Source organism: Labrus mixtus, chromosome 12, assembly GCF_963584025.1.
Source record: "Labrus mixtus chromosome 12, fLabMix1.1, whole genome shotgun sequence".
Lineage (NCBI taxonomy): Eukaryota > Metazoa > Chordata > Actinopteri > Labriformes > Labridae > Labrus > Labrus mixtus.
In genome coordinates, this window is record NC_083623.1 from 15,065,605 (window position 1) to 15,079,646 (window position 14,042).

At 39.2% G+C, this 14,042-nt stretch overlaps 1 protein-coding gene across 3 annotated transcripts in view; it reads left to right on the forward strand.

Annotated features, from left to right (window-relative positions):
* The window catches only part of LOC132985078 (alpha-N-acetylgalactosaminidase-like), a 423,896-nt gene that overhangs the window by 229,575 nt on the left and 180,279 nt on the right, over positions 1-14,042 (forward strand). The window lies entirely within an intron of this gene.

Sequence of the window (14,042 nt, forward strand, 5' to 3'; positions counted from 1 at the left end):
TAGAATTTTCAAAGAGTGGGTCATCAAAGACAATACACAACATTTCCATTTATTTAATATCGGCAAATATGCTTTTATCTGTCTCAACTGGAGTTCAAATAGCCTGCAGTTACATGTGTAAATAGCACTGTGAAGCCACACTTGTCTAGAGCAATCCCTCTGTTTAATGTGAATGAACTGTTTGCTCTTCCATGTCTCCAAAGTGTACCCTGTCTCTAGTATTCAAATTTTTGTTAGGACTGTAGTATTCAAATACTCCACCCTTAACTCCCACGCACAATTTGACAGATACAAAGGTTTTCTCATCATAAAGTTTTGCAGAGCTTATCACAAAACCTTCCCACCATCTGCCAATGACTTTGATAGTCGAAAGTTTACCAGCCAATAAGCAAATGTCCCTAACTGTTGCCCCTTTGACCATGCATGTACCAGAAATGTAAAAAGAAAGGCTTCTCTGATGAGGAAACTATTCTCTGTAAGCACTTAGGAAAATATACTGAGTGCAATTAGTGAATTTACCACCACTCTCATTATTCTCCAAAAACACTCACACATGCATGAGCCACTCATTTAGTCCCTTGAGGAGACTTGTTTTCCTGTGAGGCCTTGAAAGACAAGGGGCCCCGACTCAGGCCAGGACCTATATTTACACACCCTCCCTCCCTTCAACCCCCCCTGAACCACCACAGTGTCCTCAAATATAGATTCCCATCTCATGTATGAGTCTCAGAGGGCTACATAAACAGAAATGACATTCATCACGGCAGACACATCTAACAGGAACTGTGATATTTACAGCAGAGCACAAGCAAATGATTTCCATTGGTAGTTTTATTCTTACTGTAGCTTAAGTGTCACATATATGTTGTTTATGTTCACATATAAGAACGTGTTTTTAACTAGTGTAAAGAGATCATAGTGAAGGTTTGATGAGGGTGGGTTACAATTTAGAAGATGGTCCCCTGTCAGCAATTGTATGTGTGGTTTTGTACTGTCTACTGCAGTGTTTCTCAAAGTGGGGGTCGGGACCCCCTGGGGGGTCGCGAGACACTGGGAGGGGGGTCGCGAGTTGCCTTCCAAAAACAAATGCAAACTGGAAATGACTTGAAATTACGTATTTTACCTATCATTGTGAAATTACATACAAAAATGTTGTTCAATTAGTTTAAGGCTGCTGTATTTTTTATTGTGTGTGTGCGCGTGTGTGTGTGTGTGTGTGTGTGTGTGTGTGTGCGGTGTCTTCTGGAAAGAGGCCAGAGCAAGAAGCAGACTTTCACATTGGGAATTTCACCATTCTCTACAATACCCAAAAGAAAGAAAAAAAAACCCCAAGAGGCTCACAGACACCTGTTTCCACTGAGTGAGGAGGCAGCTGTCTGAGTGTGTGTGTGTGTGTGTGTGTGTGTGTGTGTGTGTGTGTGTGTGTGTGTGTGTGTGTGTGTGTGTGTGTGTGTGTGGTGTGTGTGTGTGCGTGTGTGTGTGTGTGTGTGTGTGTGTGTGTGTGTGTGTGTATGTGTGTGTGTGTGTGTGTGTGTGTGTGTGTGTGTGTGTCAAGGGGTGGTGGTTTATTAACAAAAACAATAAAGACCCAGATGGATATTAAAAGACCGAAAGCAAAACATCTCAAAGCATGAACAGTTGGTCACCACATATTAAGGCTACAGTTTAGTGACTCAGATGCTATAGAATGTGTTGTCTGTCCATCATTTATTATCTTGAGGTGACCTTGAGTGCTTTGAAAGGTGTCTGTAAATAAATAAATAGTTATTATCTCAATAACGCAAAAGTGTCACAAAAGTACTACAACCTGTTTGAGTCGAATGGCAGAACATTTCTGGTCATCCAGGTCTTCAGGTCCATAATGCTTTGAGTTTAGTTACCTGATTGGTTTCCTCTGCCTTTACTGATAAGTGTAATTAGGTATGGTTTGCATTGCGCTAAAGGTTTATATCCAGCAATTATCAACACCATATAAACTTTTTATTCTTATCAAGCATAGTTAGTGTTGTAAGATGGGTATAACAAAAAAATACGATTTACACCTGTAGTGCCATTTATTGTAGGCTTTGTCATAGAATGTACTAGTCAATTGTGTCAAATGCAGCACTAGATTAGATAATTTGTAGCTTTCACCAGTGCAGTCATGCAGTATGGATACTGAATAGAAATGATCACATGAACTGTTATATGAAGAAAGTCACAAAACTAATTGGCCACTGCCTTCTCAGAGAACTTGGCAGGTTTGCTGCAGGTCTACAGCGAGCAAATCAACAGTCAGGCCAGCAGAGAGAAATCTTAAAAACAAAGAAATGGGGAAATATAAAATGCAAATGCTAAAGGTCAACACAAACAAATGCATATTAAAGTAGCAGGCATATCCAAAAAAACACTACCAGAACTGAATTATTGTAATAGAGTTGAAAAAAAAAGAATAACAGTAATAAAATGCGTTAAAAATATAATAAAAAGACAAAATCACATTAAGAAAATAATAATAATAAATAAGAGATGGATTAGTGAATAAATAAAGCAATAATGTCGAGTAAGAATAGGACATCAGAGGAAGGACAAGGGATAGATAATTAGATTAAAAGCAGAAAAAAGAACGAAGGAAAAGAAATTCAAAATATATTGAAAAAGATGACATCTCATGAACATGGGTCTGTATCATAATGTGCACTAACTAGTCCTTCTTTAAATGGCTCATGTTGATATGCGCTGACCTTTCAACAAAGGAGGAAATATAAAAATGACAGGCATCTCTGCCACAGGCCTGAATATGGCTTCTATAAGTTCCCCTTAGTTGAGCGCGTTGTTTCCAATCAAACCTTTCTTTAGATTCACTGTTGTTTAGCTTTTGTCAGTGGATACTACGGCAAGTCAAACATTAAGGAAGTTGTTCTGCTAAAAAGAAATATTCTGCAAATGTTAAAGTAGACTACATTTTGTATTCCAACCTCCTTTGCCTTTTCAAATCAAACATGTCTGTCGCAAGCAGATTGGCTCATAAATTCAGTTTGACATGTCACAATAGATTTATAGCCGGATGTTGCAGAAGTGGCGGGCTCCTGAGCACGCGCATTCATACTCAAAAAAAGAAAATGCACACGCTCCATGCACTCAAATGCTGGCCGGCTCTGGGCCTGCATAGATTACTCTTGCCTGATTTCCTCATTCCCTGGGTGCTTTTTGTGGTTGGAGATACTCAGGCCGCTCCCTGCTGGCAGCGGTCAGGTAGGAGGGCTGGGCTGGGCTGGCCTGGCCTGATAACTATGGTACACAGAAGAGGAGAGAAGAAGAGGGCAGTGATGAAAACAAGTGATGGGAGAGAAAAACAAAAGGGTTCATATGGGTTGAAAGAAGGATTTACTTTTATGAAACAATTGTTCAACTGGTATCTCTCTGTTTTTTGATTGTGCAGAAACACTGAAGAGACGACAGAGGGGAAATGTAAGCTCTGCCTAGTATGCAAAACGCTCTTTTATGCTAGAGCTTTAACTGCAAATGATAAGTTTGCATGAAAAGAATAGTTTTACATTTTTGCAAATGCCCATATTAGCCCAGATATGGATGGAAAGAACAACAGCACTCTCATGTCTGTGCAGTAAGTATGGAGCAGGAGGGTGGTTAGCTTAGCTTGAAGAACATAATCAAGCAGGAGAAAACACTCAGTCTGCCTCTGTTTAATGGTTAAAAGCAGAAATAAATTAACTTTCCAGCTTGCCTTAAAAAACATGCCATATCTCATTGGTTTAAACTGACAATAGCTGATTGAAAAATAACACAAAACAACTTCTTAATAGTAGTTTCAAGAGTTTGTCAAACTTTGAGGCTCACATCCAAGGACACACACACTGGACAAATTGGTAAAGTCTCTGTGTTCTTAAGTGTCATCATAAGTAACAGTGGGATGAATGAAACCTTTATTGCCCCCAAGGGAGTTTGCCTTGCCTTGTTTGGGAACCAAACAGGTTAAACCTTCGAATGCAATTATTGATGACTGTGTTTGATCATGGTCCTGGTACCCTGCCATGCTCTACTGGGACTCTTGCATGAAACCAAACTTTCATCAATGTTTTAATAAGAAGTCACATGGCCCATGGTTTGACAAAAAATAATGAGGCCGCCGTCACTTGTTTCTTTCACTTTCGTTTTATTTATCTAATAACAGATGATTGACTGTGTTCAATCGTCCCCATTTGAGCTGCTGGTTTACATCACTTGAACTTTTAAAGGAGAGCCATGCTAGCTGTTACCCTCTGCCAATGGTCTTATTTATAAGCTAATTTCCTCACAGCTTTTGATCAAAATTTAGACAGGAGACTCTTCTCATCTAAAGATGGATATATGGTCACAGTTAGAAGTATATGGCTATGCAGGCAGCATTAATTGTAAGTATTGGCTGATTCTGTGTTTATGTGTGCTACTCATGTGCCTAAGTATTTGTTTGAAAGTCTGTTATCCAACCAACATCGCCAAAGGATGTTAGCAATAACATAAGCAGACTAATTCTGTCGCAATTAAAACAGCAAAGGTGGAAAACAGTGGAAAGAAATTGTTCCCAAGAGGATTCTGAAGAAATAGATTTGAAGCCAGTTTCACCAAAGCTCAAGGAGAAGTTGTGGTACAATCACCCTCGGTGCTTAACAGGGTCCATGGTCCCAAGGCCAATTCTTCTGTTATCCTATATACTGTAGCATGTAGTAAATTGTAGTATGACTTATGGGTAAACCAAAAAATGCTTAGTGTGAAAGATAACCTGATATTAATGAAAACAATAGAAACAAGTCAGGCCTTAACGGGGAGGACATGATGACCTATATGTGAGCAATAGAACAAACTCAGGCTGATGTAACAGGTTTAATACTTTAACTCACAATGTATAAGCTGATGATTCACACAAGCTGATTTTAGCCCAAATATAGCCTATAGCATACATTTTTTCCCCCTGTATGTATGCAAAGTTCACTATTTTACAACAATACTGCTCAGAGGGTATGAGCGACCGGGTGTTATGTTGTCTGAGAATAGACTATTTCAATTATCCGTTTGCAGATAGCGGTAAAGGTGCATGACCCTTGCCCAAAACATCTGAGTCTGCCTGCAGCCTCGTGAAGACAATAACACATGTACCCTATACAACAACAGCTACATGCAGCTGCTGACTCACAATCACAAAATGCACATGCATGCATGCTGACAAACAACAAGAACACACTGATTGAGCAGATATACGTCTGCCATGCGGATAGAGAGACTGAGGGTTTGGAGATAGGAGGGTGAGAGAGGTGAACAGATAGACAGAGAGAGGGACACGGGGACTGTTGGAGCTGCTGCTTAGGTGATTAGACTCATCTGTAACAGTTGCTGTCCTCACAGACTTTGCAGTTTCGTTTGGCCGTTTGTTTGTTTGTTGTGTTTCAGGAAAAAAAAGAATGTATAAAGCAATGTGCCTGCTGCAGATAGCCCAAAACAATAACTGCAAACTTCTTAATAAGTAGGTCAGGACTTCCAAATTAGTGCCAATCGTGTCAAAGAGTAGGATCACAGACATTTGGCCCCAAGATGAAAGATTTACAAGAAAAGAGAAATAAACAGGAAATAAGGAGGAGAAAAGCAGAAGAAAACGTGAATGAGACTCAGGTTTACTTCATCATAAAATGATGGTTCCAAAATGAAGACGTTTGTCGGTGGTACAATTTGACTCAAAAGACTTCTAAGGAAAATATTAATTTTGATTTTGGTTCATAATTGCTGAAAAAATGTTCAAATATTCAAACGTAAAAAAAAACAAAGTTTTTTCTGATTTAAAAACTGATTTCTTTTTAGAGGACTTCCCATCTAGAGGTAATATCTTTAAAAGAAAAAGTTGTATAACCTGACAAAACCACTGTATCAATCATTTTAATTCTAATAAGATATCCTTATACCTGAGAAGCTGAAACAGATGTTTAATAGTGGTGCTCATGTATTAGCTCCATCTGCTCTTTTTCGTAATGTACATTCATTTCTTGCTCCAATGCAAAGTGTGATACACCGTCTTAAATGCATCATTGCTGCAAACAATACATCCAGAGTTCTAGTTTTTCAAGTTAAAATTTGTATTTTGGTATCAAAGTCCCTCATCCATGGCTGAGATTTACACTAATATATCATTTGATTACATGGAAACATATAGTGCTATCCTCATTGGAAAACAATTTTCAAATTTCCCAAAATATTTTTTTCTTTGCAAATGTTATGTCCCAATAATGTGAAGTCCTACTTCCCATTATACAGGGGTTACAGTGAAATTACAGTCTACTGTTTCACTTTTTCAGTCCTTAGATTGAAAACAGTTGATATCTTTCCACAAAATTATTGTGAAATGGAGAAACATATGTTCATGGATCTCAACTGCACCATAGGCATTTAGGTAAAAATCATTCTATGACAAACCAGCCGAAGTAGCCCGTTCACAGCAGGAATTAAAGATGAATTTTACTTTCTTTACACCATGGAAAATAAATAACAGGAGAAAATTCAAAGTGTCAAGACGGTTTTGGCATTTATTTCTGAAAAACAAAAAACACAGCAAATATTTTCAAGTGATGCATCTTCTCAGCAAATAAATCCACCCCACTCAGGCAGGTGTCACGACCTAATCATTGTCTGTATGTGTCAGCTTCCACACTGATACACCTACTCATACACACACATCCTCACAGCCCTCTGCTGCTCAGTGTGTGGTCAGGTTTGTCACCTAGAGTTTCCTTGCCAAGGCCTTTTCCCAGCAACACCACTAAAGACACACACACGCATACACACCAGAAACTTCCTCTTAGACCTCAGTTTGTCTTTTTTGTCATTGGCTCTGTCTGGTCGTTTTTCCTTATATTGACAAAAGATAAAATATTTTATCCAAAAAATGATGTTAAATGCCCTCAAAAAGCTCTTGTTTGGGTTTTTTTTTCTATTTGGCATGGGGCCAGGGGGTTAACTTTTTGTCTTGAGAACTTCTGTGTACATGCAGTCACAATTGCTCACCCATACACACACACACACACACACACACACACACACACACACACACACACACACACACACACTCTTACTCCCATTTACATAGCACAAAATGACATGTTTTCCCGCTCAGGCTTGGTCCAGCTTCCCTATTCACCTGGGTAAATAGAGCAGAAGGAAAGGCCTTTCAATGGAGCCCACCACACACACACACACACACACACACACACACACACACACACACACACACACACACACACACACACACACACACACACACACACACCCATTTAACATACTAACTCAACTTTGCAATCACATCTAGACAAAAAGACTTCAACTTTATTTCAATACATTTTTCTACCTTCTAACATTTTAATAACACATTTGTCTCTTCTCTTCTCTCCTCTCCTTGTTGCCTTTACTTGTTTCCTCTCCTCCTTCTGTACCACCATTGTTGTCTCTAAGTGATCCTGACAAGTCGATTCACTCAGCATGAGCATGCCTGACCGCCCCGATTTAGGACACTTGTCACTGGGGTCCCCCAGCCGTCAATAAATCTGCCCTCGATCCGCCCTCAAACCATCCAAAACACACTCACACACCCCTGTCAGATACACCCCCTACTGCCCTTGAACTCATTTGGATGGTGGGTGTGGTTGGAGCTACTGGGGTGAAAGTTGTGTGTGTGTTTGTGTGTGTGTGTGTGTGTGTGTGTGTGTGTGTGTGTGTGTGTGCAGGAGTGGGCATAATTGCACCAATGAGATAACAAGACTCAGACCTCAGGCTTGTTGTGGTCTGCCGTCCAAAACACACCGCCAGGCTGAAAAGGAACAAGCACACACACACACACTCACACGCATACACACAAACACATACACATACACACTTTCTCTTTGTATGCATGACACCTGTTATGAAATAAAGAGAACAGAGTGATGACTGTCACAGTCTGACATCATTAGCTTGAAGCAAATGTTCATCTGTTTAGTCAGGTTTTGTTTTGTTTATTCGTGTTAGTGTTTGTGTGGGATGCAACTGTTGAAGAAGACATATGGGGAAAAGTTAAAATCATGAGGCACAACACAAAAAACAACTGTACAGCTGGCAGTGAATGCATCATGCAGCTTCATAGGACAGCACTGTAGTGTACTATGAAATTGTAATTTCAAAAGACAGGCTGCCAAGGACACTTTTGACAAAGAGAGAAACACACCACTTTAATTGTACTTGTGAAATACACATACATCATACAAGTACCATGTTTTGTATTGTATTCCTGACCAGATTCAAATTAGATATACACATAATGTCTAGAGAACCCAAAGTTAGATATCATATAAGGTAAAACCAGTTAAAAATAAAAATAAATGAATTATAAGCTGAATATTTTCCTGTTAATTGATTTAGTGATGAATCCTTTTTTTTGCATTGGTATGCTCATGATCGAGCTCTTAAAGAAAACATAATACTTTGCCAAATTCACAACTATTATATTTCTGTCTGTGGCTTTTTCCTACTTTGTAATAGCAAGACAAAAACAACAAAATGAAAAATTCTTTCTAAACAACAAAATCGAGACCTACATTTGATAAATGCTCAGACTTACCAATCAGTGGATTGAGGCTACTTGTAAATAGATTCATTATATCAAAACCGGTTAATCTCTTCTGGTGAACACATCAGTGATGGTGTCCGTAGGAGCTGTCAGTTACTTCGATTTTTCCGTATCTGCATATGTCGATGACTTTTCAAACTTAACCAAAGCTGTTGACAGATTGTTCAGATTGAAGGACCCAGCTTTTTTGACACATTTTAAAATGTGTTAACAACACGGGAGAGCAATGTATTCTATAAGCGTTAGCACAGGCACTTAGCCACGCTTTATAAGCTGTCAGTCAGATAGAAAGAACAGTACACTTTTCTGTCCCTGATGTTGGTATGTGTGTTGGTTTAGTCTTGGGCAGTCCACCATATCATTCATCCTCTTTTGAGAATTAAATAACTTCTAGGATGTTTGCAGTCGGAGCCATGACATAGATGTTGACTAGATTTATGTAAGCTAGCTAAATGGGCTATAATGTTAACTTCACTTAGAATACAATGCTGACTTAACATGTTTCTGAGACATTAGAATCGTCAAATCAAATTTTGGAGAATATAATTTACAAGGGCTCTAGACACTGCCTCCTCTGACCGCACATCAATCAATCAATCTTTATTTGGATAGAGTCAACTATGTGTTATCTCGAGACAGTTTACAAAAAGCAGATAAAAGACCTTACTCATTGTTTTTTAATATACAAAAGAGCAGGTAAAAAGACCTTACTCATTGTTATGTTAGAAAAAGCAGGAAAAAAGACCTTACTTAGCAAAAGTTACAGTGGTAAGACAAAACTGCCTTATTACAGTAAAAGGCAGAAATCTTCGGCTGGATCCCCGGCTCATGACGAAACAGCCCTCACAGCCAAGACTGCGCCGGGCTTGAAAAGGGGCTAGGGGGTGATGGGATAAGATTCAGGAAGAGGGATAGGAAACATCACTGCAGATCAATGGTGATTCTAGCGTCACATCTGAGTCGTCCTCTTGTGATAGGTACCTCAACAGAAGGGTATCCAAAACAAAGAAATGAACAAAATAGTTGTATTCATATCATCCGTATACCTTTTGGTCAGTGGAAAACACAACCATAGTAAATTGTAAGTACCTCGTATGTGAATTGAACCTTGATGTGTAAACAGGGCTAGTACTACGAAAATGTCGACCTGGAGGCTGCTGCCTTTTCGCTGATGGGGGGAAATAGTACAAATAATATAATCTTTTAAATGCATTTTTTCATTTTTTTTAATGAAAAAATGTCTTAGAAGCTGATGTGTCCCAAACTTAAAACCTCTTAATTGTCAGCTACATTTTCATGCTCTGTGTATTATACTGACCAAACACACACGCTGACACTCCTGACCACATTCACATCATGTCTCGTTATTACAGCTGAACTCTTATTTTTCTCTCTTTCTTCTCATTTTTTTTCAATGGAGGCCGACAGCCGGACAATGCTGTCTAACAACAAACTAATTAGAAAGTCCCAGAGGGTGCACGTGTTGTGTGTGCATGTAAGTATACACCCTCAGTTTGTAAACATGGAAAGTAATTATAATGCTCTTATTTAACATTAGGTGTTGGTAAAAGCTGTAAAAAAAAAAAAGCCTGTGGGCTCAACAGTCACTGCCACAAAGAGGCACAAATGCAAACAAAAAGAATGTTTTCAGAGAAGCAGAAGCAACTCAAGGGGAAAATGTTGTTAATGCATTTAAGATCAATCTAAATTGTTTGCAAAGCAGTGTTTGCTGAATAGGATTTCCATAGATGTCCAGTGACTGCTTATCAATTACTGGAAATTCTGAGCAAACAGTGCTGTGTGTGAAAGTGTGTGTGGGTGTTTATGTGTGTTTGTAAAATACTTGTACAGAGCGTTGCAGATGGCAAGTTTTGAGACACCTGTCGGCCTAAAGATAAGCGAAACAGATACCTGAGAAGTGATAAGGTGTGTTTCAGAGCACTTATCTGAGCAGCATGACAGCATAGTGCTGACACATAGGTACACACAGAGCAATAAGGATAACGCAACAAGGGACTGTCCATCTCTTTAGATTCAATCTATCTATCTATCTATCTATCTATCTATCTATCGATCGATCTATCTATCTATCTATAAGAAAAGCCTACAATATAAGGGGGAAATATGATCCACATGAGTATTGAATGATGTGCAGATAGTATACCACCATTCTTGAAAAAAGGAGAAATACTAAATATAAACTAGTTGCATCGCAGCGCTTTTAAACAAATGTCCATCCTCGGCAGACACTTTTTTTATTCTCAGAGAGAGCTGGAGTTTCTGACTTTTTAAAAAAACATGTTTTACTAAATAACTCTTAATATTTTAAACATTTTAAGTCATTATGATCTCATCTGTCCTCCTAAAGGATGATCTTTTGCATTTTTTCTTCTCTCGCGATAAACTGTAACCTGTATTGTCTAATCATATGGAACTCACTTCTCTATATCATTACCTACATTTCATTAATGATGGGCTAAACTAACAGATAAACGTCTTCCTGTTGAAGGGCAATGATAACACAAGAAGTATGAAATTGACATTTAACCTGAAGTACATATGCATGTAAAATATTTTTTGTGATGTCTTGATGAAAAATCTGATTTGTTAAAAATACAACAACACAGTTTTTTAAATTCAAGTTGGTTTATTAGCATCTCACACAGTGGAAAAATATTGAATATACAAAAAACAACTTTGTAATACATTGAAGCACACACACACACACACACACACACACACACACACACACACACACACACACACACACACACATACAAACACACAATCAAACACACACACCAACACAAAGAAAACCACAGGCTTCACAGTGTAGTTATCTGGATGAAATACTGGAACTTAAGCTCATCAGCAAAATGAAGGGGAGTCAGGAGGTGAATGTTTGAATGTGTCTTTGTTTGTGATCATGTTTGGGTGTGTGTGTGCGTGCATGTTTGGGTGTGTGTGTGCGTGCATGTTTGCGTGTGTGTCTGAGGATGTGAAGAGTGTGAGAAGGCAGGGAGGGAGTTGGGGGGGGGGCAGGATTCAGGGTGGTAAGAGCACAGCCGTGCAGAGAGATAAGAAGTTTGTGGGATTGCAGAGTCGAGAAGAAGAAGAAAAAGCAGAGAAAACAGATGGATACAGAGAGCCTTTATGGGTGCTTGTCTTCACCACAAATTCTTAACTTCATTGCCGTGGTGAGAGTAGAGGTCACATAATAAGTTATTAGAAAAATGGACCAGTTAGTCCGTGTTAGCCATCAGAAGTATCTTTGCTGGTTTCAGGAACAGACACATTATGAAGAGGTTGCTCTTAAAAACAATATTTATAGTCAATCTAACATGTGAAGAAACGTGCCGAAACAAATGGGAATCATTTTGGAGTCGTTTTAAAAGATTCATAACTTTAATCTTGCTTATGTTGGATGTGAATTATACGCAATGATGGTGTCACATTTCACTTGATACAACAGCTCAAACAATTGGACTGAGAATTCATGCCACTCTTAAACGTTTAAAGACTCTTTTTTTTCTTCTTCTAAAAAGCAAGAGTTTATAATGTACACCTGTCATGTTCAGCTCTTATCCTCTACCCACGTACCATCTGCTGGGTGCAGCTCTTTACCTTTCTTTTTTATCAAAGTAGCCGTTTGCAGGGGATTCCCGATGCCTCCCAAAGTCTAAATCCTGTATTTTTCGTTGAAGAGAAGTCCAGAAGAAAAAAAAACAAGGTTGAAGGTGAAAGGTTGCTGTTGGAAAATGTAACTGAAGGAATACCCAGCGTTAGAGCGCAGGGCCAGAGCCTAAATGGAGCTCCACATGACGCTAATACCCAAATAAGTGGAGAGGATCCTTCCTGGCAGCGCATGCGCGTTCCCAATGTTGCTACAAATACATGGACACACAATCAAGAAGGGAAGACACACATATGAAGGCTCGCTGGTAACTGTATATCCTATATTGTTGCACACACACACAAACAGGCCGATCAGTCTCACACCTGGCTTTCTTGAACATGTACAGTGATGCTCATTAACAACAAGGTGAGAACCAACACAGCAAAAACTGAATATCATTTCACACATGCTCTTGCACACCCACACACACACACACACACACACACACACACCCGCAGCACAGCTCCGCTGAGGTAAGCACATCGTGTTTGTGTTGTTAAACCAGCTTTCTGTCTATTCTCACACTGTTTCTCACACTACTAAACACACACACACACACACACACTCACATGTGTGTACAGTACTTCTCATATACAGTCAAATGAAAGCATCAGATATAGATTTCACTGTGCAGCAGAGTGGACATCACGGTAGCGCGGACAGCAAGATGAGAGAGTGAAAGAGGAAAAAGAGAAACAGGAGTTATGCAAAAAACAATCACACGACACGACTTCGTCACACAGTCAGCACGTCACCAAAAGGATGAGTAAATAAAAAGACTCGGTACCTAACAGGTTGGATCGTGATCTCATTAAAGAGCATTTGTAAAAAGGAGACAATTCATTTCTGCGCATTTGTTCTTCAATGAGAGTTTGAACATATCAGCCAGTAGTGAGGGTGAAAAGGTTCTCTTTAGAATCTGCAGGCCCACTCACACTCACACCTACACACACACACACACACACACACACACACACACACACACACACACACACTCTCCTGTGATAAACAAAGGGTCCTGTGGGAGGAAATGTGAGGGAGGGAAAGTACCCCATCAAGACAACAACAACAGCAGAGGTGCAGGGAGTGACAGCTGCTCACTGAGAGACACACGAGGGATCACCTCTGCACCACAACTACACACACACACAACATGGCTACCTAAACACATGCACATTGCACACAGTAGTACAACACATAGAGCAGATGTTGGCTGTGAAGTAGAGTTTTGTAGGTTGTCAAACAACAGAGCGTGCACAAGAAATATGTTTGCCTTTTCTGTAGGTGTTTGAAAGTGCTCAAAGCCACTGTGGAGTCTCACTTTGAAACTCCAATTAGATTTCAGAAATCTCTATCTTGTACTTTTAAAAAAATTTTTTTTTGCCAAAAGTGACCATATTAGGATGGCAGGGAACATTATATGCTCTATATTGTTGACTGGCCACCGCTTGTCCATCAAAGCCTTACAGCTTTATGCTTAATTTGACTCTAAAATTATAAAATGATCATCATGCAGTATTTAATAAGTATTTAATTGTGACATAAAGCTCATCAGGAAAATGTTTACTGAGGTAATTATTTTTTGCAACAAGTGCAGTTTCCCCCTGCTGGCCACTAGAAAGAAAGCAAGTTTAAGGCACTTAAAATGATTATAAATATAGATGTTTAACAAACAACCTGTGGTATCTCATGTTAAAGCCTAACATTTATGTACATAGATTTATACCTTTTAAGGTCAATAATATA